At 43.1% G+C, this 14,686-nt stretch overlaps 1 non-coding gene across 1 annotated transcript; it reads left to right on the top strand.

The window, feature by feature from the left end:
* The first annotated feature begins 8,676 nt into the window (after window positions 1–8,676).
* On the top strand, window positions 8,677–8,783 carry LOC142182408 (small nucleolar RNA R71). The gene has a single exon (XR_012711243.1). It is a non-coding gene; the product is annotated as a small nucleolar RNA R71 (small nucleolar RNA).
* The last annotated feature ends 5,903 nt before the right edge of the window (window positions 8,784–14,686 follow it).

Raw genomic sequence — 14,686 nt, 5'->3', positions numbered from 1 at the left:
GAGCTTTCTGCCTCCTTGAATTAATCTGCCGCAGTTCACCGCGGTCGCGGTGGCCTTCTTGCCCGGACCATTTATGCTTCTTGATGTTCGGGTACTTCTTGAGTGGGCATTTTTCTTCACATTATCTCCCCCAAAACACTCCATGTTGCTTCCTCTCATATAATATTCTCTGCTAAAAAAAAGAACACTATTTAGAGCATTTTGTTGGCAATATATCTATAAAACAACAAAGTATGGTTATATTAAGGTGTAAATATCAACTATATAGCCTACTATCAACACCCCACACTTAAATCATTGCTAGTCCTCGAGCAATCCACCACACTCCATCAAGATTTCTTCCCTAAGCTTCTCCTTTAACAACTAACACCATGAACATTTTATAAAAATTTGCACCTAGTAGTGAACAACCTTTGCTCCAAGAGTCAAATCTTTTGTACCATGCACATCCGCACTTACTCAAACTACTCTATACAAGAGTCAAGACTTACCTTTCCTTTACGAATCACATGCCCTCACATTACACAAGAGAGTAGTTACACATATAAATATAACTAAAACAAGTAGGAACTGAGATAGACAGAATTCGCTCACTCTCAGAAAGAAAGTTCACATGCCACAAAGATGCACCATAGGCTTGCCCGTAGTGTACTACTTCGCTAATTGAGCTCATTCAGTATAAGATCAATAGGACTTTACTTGGTTGTAATGTAGGCTAAGGGACGGGTAGGATATATTTAGGTATAGTGACTAACCTCCCTAAGCACTTTTTAATACAATCACATTAACTTAAAGATCATAATTGTGCCAACCAGCACTCCACCTCATTTGTTTAACACATCCCCTTCCAATAAGTACAATTTTTACAAGCCACCACTTCTCCCTCATTCAGAATATTATTATTATTTTATTTTATTTTTCGTGGTGTTTTTTCTTTTATGCATCCAATTCTACCTCTTTTCTCTCTTTCATTATTATTTTCGTGGTGCTTTTTCTTTTATGCATCCAATTCTACCTCTTTTCTCTCTTTCAATGGTTCCACTCAAAAACCAAACCACCACCCCACACTTTTACTTTTGCATATTTCCATTACCGTTCAAGTGCTTATTGGGGGTAAAAGGGTTCAAACAGTCAGCTATTCAAACAATTGGTAAGGTTCGCAATGTGGTTGCCAAAGAATTAGGCTTATAGGCTCAACGGGGTTAACTACGATGTATTGCATTCAGGTGGGTCAACTTATATATCTGGCTCAACAACAAATGCCTATATCACTTCTAAAACTGAAAGAGACTACCATTTCGCTTTGCAAACACACAGGGAAAGTTCTAGGCATCAAATATGAAACATGGAACACAGTAAAACTCACACACACATGGCACATGACTCACTCCGGATTGGGTTATCAAGACATTCTCTTTTGAGTGTTCAAGTTAGATGCAAACGTACAAATTTAAGGCACTCTAATAGGATTTAACAAATGAAGCTAGGTGTTGAACTCTAGTGTCTATTGTGTTCAGGTGTAGCAAAATCGTTTTTCGCTCGTGGCCCATTAATCCTAACCTAAACTAAAAAGGATCAAAGATAAAAACTACCTATACCCGGTTCAAGCTAAACCCTTGGAAAAGAACCGTGGCCAAAAGAAAAACCAAGGGGGAGTTACTACACTACCTAAAAATAAAATTAAAAATCTTTTTAGTCTTTTCTCTAGACTACTTCCCTCAAGAAAATTGTCTAACAGATCCGTCATCAGGAAGAGTCTCCGTATTCCAATTTTTTTTTCTTTCGACTTAGTCCCTCAAGAACTCCGCCGAAAGAGATCCGTCGTCGGGACAAGTCATTTACTATTTAAGCTTTCCTAATGAACTATTACTCTTCATCAAAACACTTAAAGCAAAACGAGCAAAATTAACAGTCAATTATTACAATTACAACATACAATGAAGTATCCCCACCCCACACTTAAAATAAAGACATGTCCCCATAGCTCAAAATTTAAAGAACAGTGAGGTTAAGGAACTTCCCTGAAAGCTCACTCCTGATTGGAGACAGTGTCTGGGTTCACGTTGCATGCACGTCCCAGTGCTCTCAACCAGCCCAAGAATTTCTTCTCCGATTTCACTTGCCTCTCGGCCACCGCATCAACACGGGCACCCAAATCAGTGACTGAGGTATGCAACCCAGCCATATCCTACTCTAAAGCTGTCATACGGGTGCTCCGGCGTAGCTGGGACGGGCCTGCCACATCAACTCTCGGAGGAGGGGGAACCTCAGCTACCTCAGCATCATCATCATCATTCTCAGCCGAATCAGCATCAGAGTCATCAACATTCACCACCGGTTCTCGTCCAATTCCAATTTTTCTCGCCCGGAATGGGGCTTTTAGTGGCAATTTCACATCAATCCGAGGGTCTTCAGGGACTCGAGCAATACGGCACAACCGGGTGATTAGCGAAGGGAAGTAGTGACCCTTGATAAGCTCAGGTGATCGAATGAACATCTCTTCATGAATCAGCCGGGCCACATCAAAATCAATATGGGACATGAAATAGTGGATTGCGGACGCCTGTGGTAGATTAACATCTGTCGTGTTACTGGATGGCAACAAACGACTGTTGACAATGGTGAGCCAACATTTGGCCTCCCAATTCAGACAGTGCGAGTTGAGAGTAATCATGTGCTTGATCCATAGGTGCTCTCCATCCGGCCCACAAATAGTATCCAGAAGAGTGCCCCACAAGGCCCTTGTTCCGCTAAAAGTACGATAAGGATCAAAGTCACCCCGAAACACAAGCAGCCTGTATACCCTGCGTATGGCGTCAAGGGATGTATTTATCGGGGTATTGCGCACCATCACAACCCCATTCTCATGTTCTGGCAGGTTTGCATAGAACTCCCTTACTAATTAAACATTAGCTTCTTCCGGTACTTCGAAGAAAATGTCCAGCTGACACCTCTGCAGCTCATTCAACATATTGGGGCATTCCACCTCCAAAGCCATTCGATCAATGTGTACCTCTGGTTGTAACTTCTTAGCTATTTTCTGGTTGTACCTATTCTCCACTGCGCTGGAGACAAACCGAGTGCTGTCGAACTAAGATGCACTGGTGTGGCTCCTAGATCATGAGGAGCTGCTCGGTCCACTGATGGAAGGTCCGGTGTTTCGTCTTTTCCTGTAGGAGCTCATTGTACCTGTCATATAATGAAACGCCTATTAGTGAGTATGCAAAATATGTGACTATGGATGGTTACTCAGACTTTACCATATCCATGTCACACGCTATTGGGGCAATTTCCCAAACACCTTGCAAGCAAATTGCCGTCCAGACACATCTAGCCCTCATGGGTACATCCAAGCTCCTCCCCAAATAAGTATACTACCACACCAATTCACCCCACACTTACTTCATTCAATCACCCACCAATAACACCATTCAAATATGCAATTTACAGCCCCTTCACCAATCAGCTCAAAGACAAAATTGCAAAACAAAAATAAGAAGATAGAAAAAAAAATATAGACCAACAATTATATCCCAACACCACATAAAATCACATAATAGCAACACAATGCCAAAGAAAAGAGAGAGAAGAGTTAGAATCTTACCTTAAGGGGTAAAGGAGGAGAGGAATGGAAGATGGGGGTGGTGTGGTGAAGGAGAAGAAGAAGAAGAAGAAGAAGAGAGGAGTTGGGGAGGTTAAGGATTAGAGAGAGAGAAAAAGTGGGAATATAGGGGAGGGGGTCATGGGTTTTGGGGTTAAAAGGGGGGTTTTGGGTTGGAAAAAAAAGAAGAAAAGAATTAAGAGAAAATGGAAAAAAAAATTAGACTTACCTGGACCGACCGCGGTCCACCGCGGCCACAGTGAGTTGGAAAATCTGAGGCAGAAAGTTTACGCCTCACCGCGGTCGCGGTGGGATTAAAAATCCGAGGCAGAATGTTTGCCTCCCACCGCGGTTTGCCGCGGTCGCGGTGCTGGGTGCATTTTTTTTAATCACTTAATTAACACACCCGTGGGTTGCCTCCCACGCAGCGCCTGATTTAACGTCGCGACACGACGCCAGCATTTGATCATCACTCCTCATCCGCGTACTGGGGCTCTCCCAAAGTGATTACCACTCTATCCCCTTTTTCATCGGACATGCCAAGGTAATGTTTCAACCTTTGCCCATTTACTGTGAACTTGTTTGTCCCATCTTCTGATTAATCTCTACAGCTCCACTTAAGAACAATTGCACCACTCTGAAGGGTCCTGACCATCGGGATTTTAACTTACCTGGGAACAATCTCAATCTCGAGTTGTATAACAACACTCGATCTCCGGGTTTGAAGTTTCGATCCAAGATGTGCTTATCATGCATTAACTTCATTCTTTCTTTGTATAATCTAGCACTCTCAAAGGCCTGGAACCTGAATTCCTCGAGCTCATGTAGTCCCGTAACTCTGTTAGTGCATGTTGTCTCTATGTCTAAGTTCAACTGTCGCAATGCCCAAAGCACTTTATGCTCTAGCTCAACTGGGAAGTGGCATGCCTTACCAAACACCAACTTGTACGGTGACATCCCAATAGGGGTTTTGAAGGCTGTGCGGTATGCCCACAATGCATCATCCAATTTCTTTGCCCAGTCAGTCCTTGTTGGAGACATAGTCAACTGCTACCAATATGTACTTATTACCATGCGAGATAACGAATGGCCCCATGAAGTCAATCCCCCATAAGTCAAAAATCTCCACCTCTTGAATTGTGGTCATTGGCATCTCGTGTCTACGAGACATGTTGCCAGTTCTTTGGCATTCATCGCAGCTTTTGACCCAGGCATGAGCATCATTGAACAGAGTAGGCCAGTATAAGCCTGACTCCAACACCTTCGCTGCTGTCTGAATTCCTCCAAAGTGCCCACCATATGGTGAAGCATGGCAAGCCTGCAAAACAGAATGTTGATCTTTCTCGGGGATACACCGCTGGATCATGTTATCTACACATATTTTGAACAATAGAGGTTCATCCCAATAATAATATCGACAATCACAGAAGAACTTTTTGCTTTTGAATTGAGGAGAGTTCATAAGGTACAATACCACTTGCTAAATAATTAGCAATATCAGTATACCAAGGTGCCTCCTCCATTGTCATTGCCAGTAATTGTTCATCCGGGAATGTCTCTGTTATATCCTCAACCTCTAGCTTCTTTTCAGCTCCTTCCAACCTTGAGAGGTGGTCAGCTACTTGGTTCTTTGTCCCTTTTCGGTCACGTATTTCCAGATCAAATTCTTGTAACAGAAGAACCCAGTGAATCAAGCGTGGTTTTGACTCTTTCTTTTCTATAAGGTACCTAATTGCTGCATGGTCAGTGTAAACAATAACTTTAAAGCCAATCAAGTATGACCTGAATTTGTCGAATGCAAAAACAACAACCATCATCTTCTTTTCCATCACAGTGTAATTGAGTTGTGCACCGCTCAGCGTTCTGCTTGCATAATAAATCGGGTGCATCAGTTTACCCTGTCGCTGCCCCAAGACTGCTCCTATGGCGTAGTCACTGGCATCGCATATGAGCTCAAACGGTTGCTCCCAGTTGGGTGCAACAATGATGGGTGTAGTCACCAATCTCTTCTTCAGCTCCTCAAATGCCAACCTGCATTCATTAGAAAACACAAAAGGGTGATCCTTTTCAAGGAGTTTGCACAATGGGTTAGCAATTTTGGAGAAATCTTTGATGAATCGCCTGTAGAACCCGGTGTGTCCAAGGAAACTTCTCACTGCCTTGACCGAAGTGGGCGGTGGTAGTTTTTCAATCACGTCCATCTTGGCATGGTCGACCTCAATTCCCTTACTGGACACTCGGTGTCCCAGGACTATCCCTTCTTGTACCATAAAATGGCATTTTTCCCAATTCAACACTAAATTTGTCTCCACACATCTTTTGAGAACTCTTCTTAAGTTGTGAAGACAGTCCTCGAATGAATCTCCCACCACAGAAAAATCATCCATAAAGACCTCCATAATATCCTCCACCATGTCTGTGAAAATGGCTAACATGCACCGTTGAAATGTCGTCGGTGCATTACAAAGCCCAAAAAGCATTCTCTGAAAGGCGAAGATGCCATATGGACAAGTGAAGGATGTTTTCTCTCTATCTTCGGGGGCTATGGATGTATGATTGTACCCCGAATAACCATCCAAGAAATAGAAGTGCGAGTGCCCGGCCAGCCTATCCAACATTTGGTCAATGAAAGGTAAGGAAAAGTGGTCCTTCCGGGTGTCTGTGTTCAATTTTCGGTAATCCATGCAAATCCGCCATCCCGTGACTGTACGAGTTGAGATCAACTCATTGTTCTCGTTTTGCACAACATTTATTCCCCCCTTTTTCGGTACACATTGGACAGGGCTGACCCAATTGCTATCTGAGATGGGGAAGATGATTCCCGCATCTAACCATTTGATCACTTCCTTCTTTACTACCTCCTTCATGTTCGGGTTCAGCCTTCGTTGATGTTCTTTGGAAGGTTTGTGCCCTTCTTCCAAGAGAATCTTGTGCATACAGAAGGCTGGGATGATACCTTTTATATCTACCATAGTCCAGCCAATGGCAGTCTTGCTTTCCTGCAGTACCTGTAAGAGCTGTTCTACCGCACATCTAACAAACCGGATGATATAATCACAGGCAATGTAGAATCGGGACCTAAAAAACGTACCTGAGGTGAGCTGGGAGTAGCTTCAGCTCCAACTTGGGTGGTTCCTCTACCGATGGCTTTGCTGGGGGTGTAGCTCTTTTCTCTAACTCAAGGGACTCGAACTGAGGTTCCCTTTTCCAAAATCTTTGTCCTTCCTATGCCATAACCCACTCGGCAACCCTTCACCATCCATTTCTTCTAAATTTATTAGACATGCCTCCAATGGATCCTTAGCAGTTAGGGTCACATCATCTTCTTGCAGGATCACATCCACTGCCTCCACTAGAGAGCAATTCGCATACTCACTGGGTCTCCTCATGGAGTGCTGAACATTGAATATGACTTCTTCATCGTTCAGTCTCACAATCAATCAGGGCTCTCCTAGTGGCCAAAAATGGCCTACCTAAAATGATAGGTATCTCCTCATCTACCTGACAATCCAGAATAACAAAGTCTGTGGGGAACACGAACTTCTCCACTTGCACCAATACATCATCAAGAATCCTAGTAGGTCTTTTTACTGTGCGGTCGGCCAGTTGCAGTAGCATCGAAGTCGGTCTAGCTCTGCCAATGCCCAGTTTGTGTATACAGCCAACGATATCAAATTTATGCTGGCTCCCAAATCACATAATGCCTTTGCAAAGGTGTAACTCCCAATTGTGCAAGGAATAGTGAAGCTACCTGGGTCGGACATCTTTTGAGCCATTGGTCTGGTCACTACTGCGCTACACGTCTACGTTAGAGTCACTGTGGATAGATCCTGAAAATCAAACTTCAGTGACATTAGGTCTTTCGTCATCTTTGCATAACTTGGCATCTCCCTCAAGACATCCATCAAAGGAATATTCAACTGAATTTGACGCAGCATCTCCATGAATTTCTTGTATTGATCTTCCTTCTTTTGTTTTACCAATCTTTGAGGGAATGGTGCAGGTATCACCCTTTGTGCACTGCTTGTTGACTTCTCTCTGTTGGGGTTCGTAGCACAAGAGGCACCACCTATTCTGCAGCTTGTTCGTTTACCTTAGCCTTACCCTTTTCATCTTGACCCTGTTCAACTACCACTTCAGTCAGATTTGTTGGTTCTTCTACCTCTAGTGGAGTTGGAGTGGCTGGTGTAGTCTCCTTGTTGGCTTGTGCAACCTCCTTCTCCTTGTCTAAATCTCTCCCATTCCGAAGACTTACTGCCATTAGCTGATTCGGGTTTTGCTCCTTAGAGTTAATGTTTGTATCCGCTGGCAATGTTCCCTGGGGGCGATTATTCAAAGCCATAGATAACTGCCCCAACTGAGTTTCAATGTTCTTTATAGCTGAATCATGTACTGCCAACTTTTCTTGCATCTTACCGTTTGTCCCAATGAGTTGCTGGAGCATCCCCCTGATCTCTACCATGTTGTTATCTTGCTGCTGAGGAGGTGGCTGATATGTCAACTATTGCTGGTTCTGTTGTGGGTAGCCTGGTTGTCTTTGGTACTATGGCACCAATTGGCCTTGAGCTTGCATGCTCCCAGGCTGAGGCATGTTGGGTATGTATTGCTGATTTGGTGCAGGTCTCCATTGTTGTCCTCCTTGTCTCTGACCCTCAAAGTTGTTAACATAATTCATATCTTCCCTTGCCCCTTGATTTTCGCCTTCTCCGCTCCATGAACACACGTAGGACTTATTAACACAGGGTGTACACAGTCCTCCATTTGTCGTGTCAACAATATGCACCTATCTGGTACCCATCTCATCTATCTTCTTTGTCAAAATACTCATCTGCGTTAGAAGTGTGGCCATGTTCTATGCCTGCGAATTATTTGGGTCAAGAGGCACTGAATGCACTATGGGTGCCAGTGTTGTACCTCTAGTCATCCACCCTGAGTTCTGGGACATCTTGTCCAGAAGGACCTTGCACTCTGTGAATGTCTTACTAAAAAATGCACCTCCAGCTGAAGCATCCACATTGGCCTTTAGATTGACAGCTAATCCCATGTAGAATCTCTGGCCAAGCATCTGGTCTGGAATGCCATGGTGAGGACACTTCACTAGCATCCCTTTAAATCTTTCCCAAGTTTCTTGCAAGGTCTCCATCGGCTGCTGTTTGTACTACAATATTTCATCAATCTGCCTTGCAGTCTTGTTGGGTGGGTAGAATTTATTCAAAAACTGTTTTACTAATTCCTCCCAGGTGACAATGGAATTGATTGGGAGCGAATTCAGCCAAGTCTGAGCTTCCCCAGTCACAGAGAATGGGAACAGTAATAGTTTGATAGCTTCTGGGGTCACATTTGGCTATCTTTGAGTCACACAAATTGACAGAAATTTTTTCAAATGTTGTTGAGGGTCTTCAATGTGTGACCCGAAGAACAATCCCTTATTCTGCAGTAGATGCAACATGTTGTTGGTGATCTGGAATGTCTCCGCTTGTATTGCAGGTACAGCTATGGCAGTTGCTAGGTTGTCAACTGTAGGTTGAGCCCAGTCATAAAGTGCAGCTTCGGGCATAAGAGGTGCCACCACTCTGACATTTGGGTCAGCTTGCTTGTCTCTGATGTTTCCGTTGACGTTCTCTACGTCACCCATGTCAAGGTCAAGCTGAGGTGGTTGTTGTGATTGTTGGATCCTCCTGTTGGCACGGTTTAATGCCCTGAATGTTTTCTCGGGGTCTGAAAGTCCTTCAAGCAGTTCTCCAGTCCTCAAAGAATTTCTAGGCATACACCTGAATTCCACAAGAGTTCAAACGTTAGAATTTCAATGAAAATTTGTTTAGCACCTTTGAAATTTGATTTGAACTAATAATTTTAACACTACTTCTAAGTTGTAATAAATAACATCGTTAGTTCCCCAGCAACAACGCCGCCAAAATTTGATAACGCCCAACTATGCCTTTTAAAAGACAAAGCGGTCGCTGCAAATATAATCCGGTTTTAAGTCCGGAATCGAATCCTCAGGGAACTAACCTACCTATTACACTTTCCAGCAATGTTATTATCAACTCAATCAATCTCTAGATGCAAGATTTTTTATCAATAAAGATTGGGTTTTTGTTTAACGACTTCAACTACTTACTAAAAACAACAATAAGCTAAAACAAAGATAATTCAATGGTAAAAAGGTCTAGGGCAGTGATTTCCCCAATTGCTAGTTTAAGTCTTGACTCGTCCGCTATAATTTCGCTGTAATACTCTATGAGGATTAAGAGTTATGGGCTATCGTAATTATCTCTCAATCAACTACGATAATTTACTAGAGCATTCTCTCGAACTACTTTAGCTGACTATGGGTATACAACTCTAGATTATCCCACCAAAGTTTTGTTATCTCTAAACCCACTTTTAAGTTCAAGTAAAGAATCTCTTCAATTACCCAAAAGTGGTGTTGTTCAATAGCTATCTAACCCAATATTCTTTCTCAAGCAATATAAGGTGATTAGACACGATTAATCAAGGGCCCATTCAATTAATCACCATACAAAATATAGTTGAACAATCATATCATAAATCCGGCTCGATTATAACAATTTGAATCAAAACTTCAACCAATAATTGGTTCCATCAACCCTAGATAATTGTTTAGCTACTCATAACAAAATAAGGAAGAACTACTAAATTGTTCATAATGTAAAATTGCAAGAATCAAAAAGAGATAGAAGAACTCTAATGTTTGGTTGATCTTCTCACACTTGTTCTTCCTCCAAAAGTAGTCTAAAATTAGCCTTTTTTCAGTTGGGCGAATGTCTAAAGCTTATAAGGGTTTTACAAAAGTTTCCCCGAAACTACACTTTGGTCCACAACTTCCAGTGATTGAACAGTTCACCGCGGTGGCCTTCTTGCCCGGACCATTTATGCTTCTTGATGTTCGGGTACTTCTCGAGTGGGCGTTTTTCTTCACATTATTGCCCCAAAAACACTCCATGTTGCTTCCTCTCATATAATATTCCCTGCTAAACAAAAGAACACTATTTAGAGCATTTTGTTGGCAATATATCTATAAAACAACAACAAAGTATGGTCATATTAAGGTGTAAATATCAACTATATAGCCTACTATCACTGAGGCATAAGTATCTGATCGCTCCAAGAGCCGTTAACTCTCACAAATTCATGGATTTGCTAAAGATAAGCAAGGGATTCCCGTACTCCGAGTTGGAGGGTGGTTTTTCCACTCTACGTTTTATATACCAGAGGTACGGGCATGTAGGAGGGTTCAACGATCCGAAAAATGGGGTTTGTAGTAAAGGGAACCGAACAAAATGGGATGAGCATAGGCGTTTCGCCTTCATGGTAGCTTTCCTAGGCCTTGTGGTGTTTCCCCGAAAATACGGGAATATCGATTTGCGGGTGGCTGGAGTCATCAAGTTCTTGATTACCAACGCCAAGAGCACTTTTGCCCCTATGATAGTGTCTGAGATATACCGAGCTCTCACAGCTTGTAAAGCTGGGGCGGATTTCTTCGAGGGATGCAATTTGCTATTACAGATGTGGATGATCGAGCACCTGTGTCATCTCCCTCAGTATATGAGTTACAGATCCACAGAGAAAAGTTGCATTGAAGAGTTTGACATAAGGATTTCAGGGTTCAAGTTGCCTGAGGGGTTTGGAGATTGGGTATCCCGCCTTCGTTCCATCACTGCGGGACAAATACAATGGACACTAGATTGGCTTCTTGTTGAAGAAATTGTGTATATGCCCGCCACTGGTCCTTACTTCCTCCTAATGGGTCTGCGAGGTATTCAACCCTATGCTCCTTACCGGGTAATGAGACAGTTGGGAAGGTATCAGGTGATGCACCCAGATGAAGATCTTAGTAATTATGCGATCGAGGTTAGTTCCGACGGCCAATTTCATGAAGAAACAGTTCGTTCTATTTGGAACGAATGCCAGTATTTGATGGTGAACACTCGAGGGCGTGACCTATCTAGAGGCGAAGTCTCACCCGCCTATCTTGCCTGGTATAGAAAGAAGAACACTGCAAGGGCCGAACCAGAAAGACCAGCCAAAAGGCCTCACATTCAAGAATTCATTGAGGTGTCGCAAGAATAGTGGGCTTGGTTGGCCAAGGAGAATGAGAACAGGGCCACAATAGGAAAGTTGGAGAAACAAGTCAAAGAACTTCAATTCGAGAATAGCTTACAAGCCGCGGTGGACAAAGGTGAAAAGAAAAAGCTAGCCAAAGAAAACGAGGCCCTCCGAGCCCAAATTAAGAAAATGAAAGTAGAGGCAGAAAACCCCGCCCAAAGTGCCAAAGATGAAAAACTTATAGGTAGCCTGAGGCAGAAAGTGAGTGACTATAGTTTTGATTTGAATAAAGTAGAAAGTGAACTAACCAGGATTCGAAAGCAGTTGGCTAAAAACGTGGATGAACGAACACGCCTGGTTAAGCAGTTGAAAGAAAAATACGACAATGAGGTCGCATGATTAAAGAAAAGGGTCATCGCCACGAAAAACAAAATGACCAAACAAGCGAAAGATTTCAAGGTTGAAAGGGAACATTGTTATACAACATTGACACAATTAGAAATAGATTTGCAACAACTTCAGGAGCAGAATCATGCAGCCGAGCAAACTTTGGAAACCAGGGCCCATCAGATCGGGCGTTTGTTGCAAGAAAAAGGAGTCATAGGAGAAAGAATTAGAACCATAGCCGATTACATTGTTGTGAAGTGCCAAGCCTATGAGGATATGACTCGCACCACCTTCTTCGCGGCAGTAAAGATATTTGTTAAATAGATAATGAGTGACTTGGATAGACTTCAAAGGGATCTTGCATATAGGCCCGCGGTGAGACCGAATGATGTCCCGCGGGTACCAGGAGCTTTAATGTATTCATGATTTTTCATTTGAGTCTGTATTTCCTTCTTCGTTAGAGTCTGTCAGTTGTCTTGAGTCTGTATTTTCTTTCCGCTGGAGTTTGTCAATTGTTTTCGAGTCTGTATTTTCTTTTGTGGGAGTATGATAGTCTATATTCGAAATCTGTATTTCGTCCTTGCATCAGAGTCTGTTAGTTTCTTTTGGAGTCTGTTAGTTTTGAGCCTTTGTAATCAAAGCATTTGCTTTTATGAAAATTGAAAATCCCAAAAAATGTTTTATTATTTATTTTCACACTTATCTCCCAGAACTACGCTCGGCCTGATTCAAGCGGGGTCATGATACGTAGGCAATCTCCATAGGATTCGACCATAACCAAGAGAGAAGAAAAAGAAAAAAAAAAGAGGAAAAACAAGAGAGAAAAAGAAAAGAAAAGAGAGAAAAATAAGAAAAAGAGAAAAAACAATGGCAAAACAAGAGGGAAATGAGAGGATAAAAACAAAGAAAAGCAAAGGCCAGAATGAAAAGAGAGAAAAGGAGGAAAAGAGAAATTGCAAATGGAAATAAGGAAAGGCCGGGATGACGCAAGCAGCCGATTAAATGCATAATAGAAACGGTTAACTGCTTAGGTGCATTCATTCCCCAAAATGTGCGGTTACCAATTTGTTAAAGCCCTAATCACTAACAAGGTTGTTGTTGATGTACTGAGTTCAGGCAGGTGGTTAGTTGATTGGCATTCTGGCAACTCACCCCTACAACACCCGATCAAAAGACAAGCTGAATATGGCCAACCAAGAACCAGAGGCAAGTATTGTTGATCCGTCAAAAAAGGTGGAAGAATTGGATGTTAATGCTATGAAGGAAGAGATGTATAAGTTAAAGCAGCAAATGGCTAAAATGTACCAGGCCTGGGAAAAGGGGCATCCACCACCGGTCTATCCCGCCAACTCTGCTTATATCCCACTATTGGCTCAACCTCAGGAACCTCCCACTATGAACTCGTCTCCGGCCTTTCCTCTCTACCAACAGTGCTATGGCACCACTTCCCATACATCACAAGCTCCACCACCCAAACAAGTCACATACCCTCCTCCACCAGTCACGCCCGTCTTGTGGCACCTCCACTTGCTGCATTACATTGGTCTTCCAGTGAGCCTCTGTTCGAGACCCACGACAACCGGTATTATCCCCCTGATCCCACCTTCAAAGTTCCAGAACCGTATTCTTACACCCCTCATCTTGATCTCCTGGCAGAGACCGAGAAGCCACCCAAAAATCCCGAACATGAGGAGATGATCAGAAAGGTCAAAAGCTTGGAACAATCATTCAAATATATGAGGGGTTTGGGAGGTCAAGTAAGCGTGGCCTATAAGGATTTATGTCTGTTCCCAGATGTTCAGTTACTAGCAGGGTTCAAGATGCCTAAGTTTGATCTGTATGATGGGCATAGTGACCCAGTAGCACATTTAAGAGGATTGTGCAGCAAGATGAGAGGGGCAGGCGGAAGAGATGAATTATTGATGGCATATTTCAGCCAAAGTCTGAGCGGATCGGCATTGGAATGGTATACCAGACAAGATCACAATAGATGGTACACATGGGACGATTTGGCCCAAGCCTTCGCCTGTCATTTTCAGTACAATCTTGAAATTATCCCAGACCGTCTGTCATTGACAAAGATTGAGAAAAAGTCTGGTGAGAGTTTCAGGGAATATAGATTCCGTTGGAGGGAGCAAGTAGCGAGGGTTGACCCTCCGATGAAAGAAAGCGAGATGGTTGATTATTTCTTGCAGGCCTTGGAGCCCACTTATTTTGGTCATTTGGTGTCAGCAGTGGGCAAGTCCTTTAATGAGGTTGTAAAAATGGGAGGCATGGTAGAAGAAGAACTCAAGTCTAATAAAATCATGAGCTACTCAGCAATTAAAGCAACCACCCAGGCCATCCAAAAATAGTACTGGGGGTGTACTCGGGAAGAAGAAGAAAGAGGATGTTGCGACAATTGAGTCGGGAGCTTGGGTCGGATCCAGGGGCCCTTCACATTACTACAACCAGCTCCGACCCTATCACCAAATTTACCACCACACTCCATATAGCCCACCACGACACTACTACCCACCGCCAGATCCCCATTTTTCTGTCCATCACGCACAAACATACACTCAACCTCCCGCGCATGCACAATGGCGTGCGCCAGTCCCACAAAATACATACCCAGCTCCACAAAAT

The sequence above is a fragment of the Nicotiana tabacum genome, chromosome 6, assembly GCF_000715075.1.
Source record: "Nicotiana tabacum cultivar K326 chromosome 6, ASM71507v2, whole genome shotgun sequence".
NCBI classification, from domain to species: domain Eukaryota; kingdom Viridiplantae; phylum Streptophyta; class Magnoliopsida; order Solanales; family Solanaceae; genus Nicotiana; species Nicotiana tabacum.
This window is presented reverse-complemented; position numbering and strand designations above follow the sequence as displayed.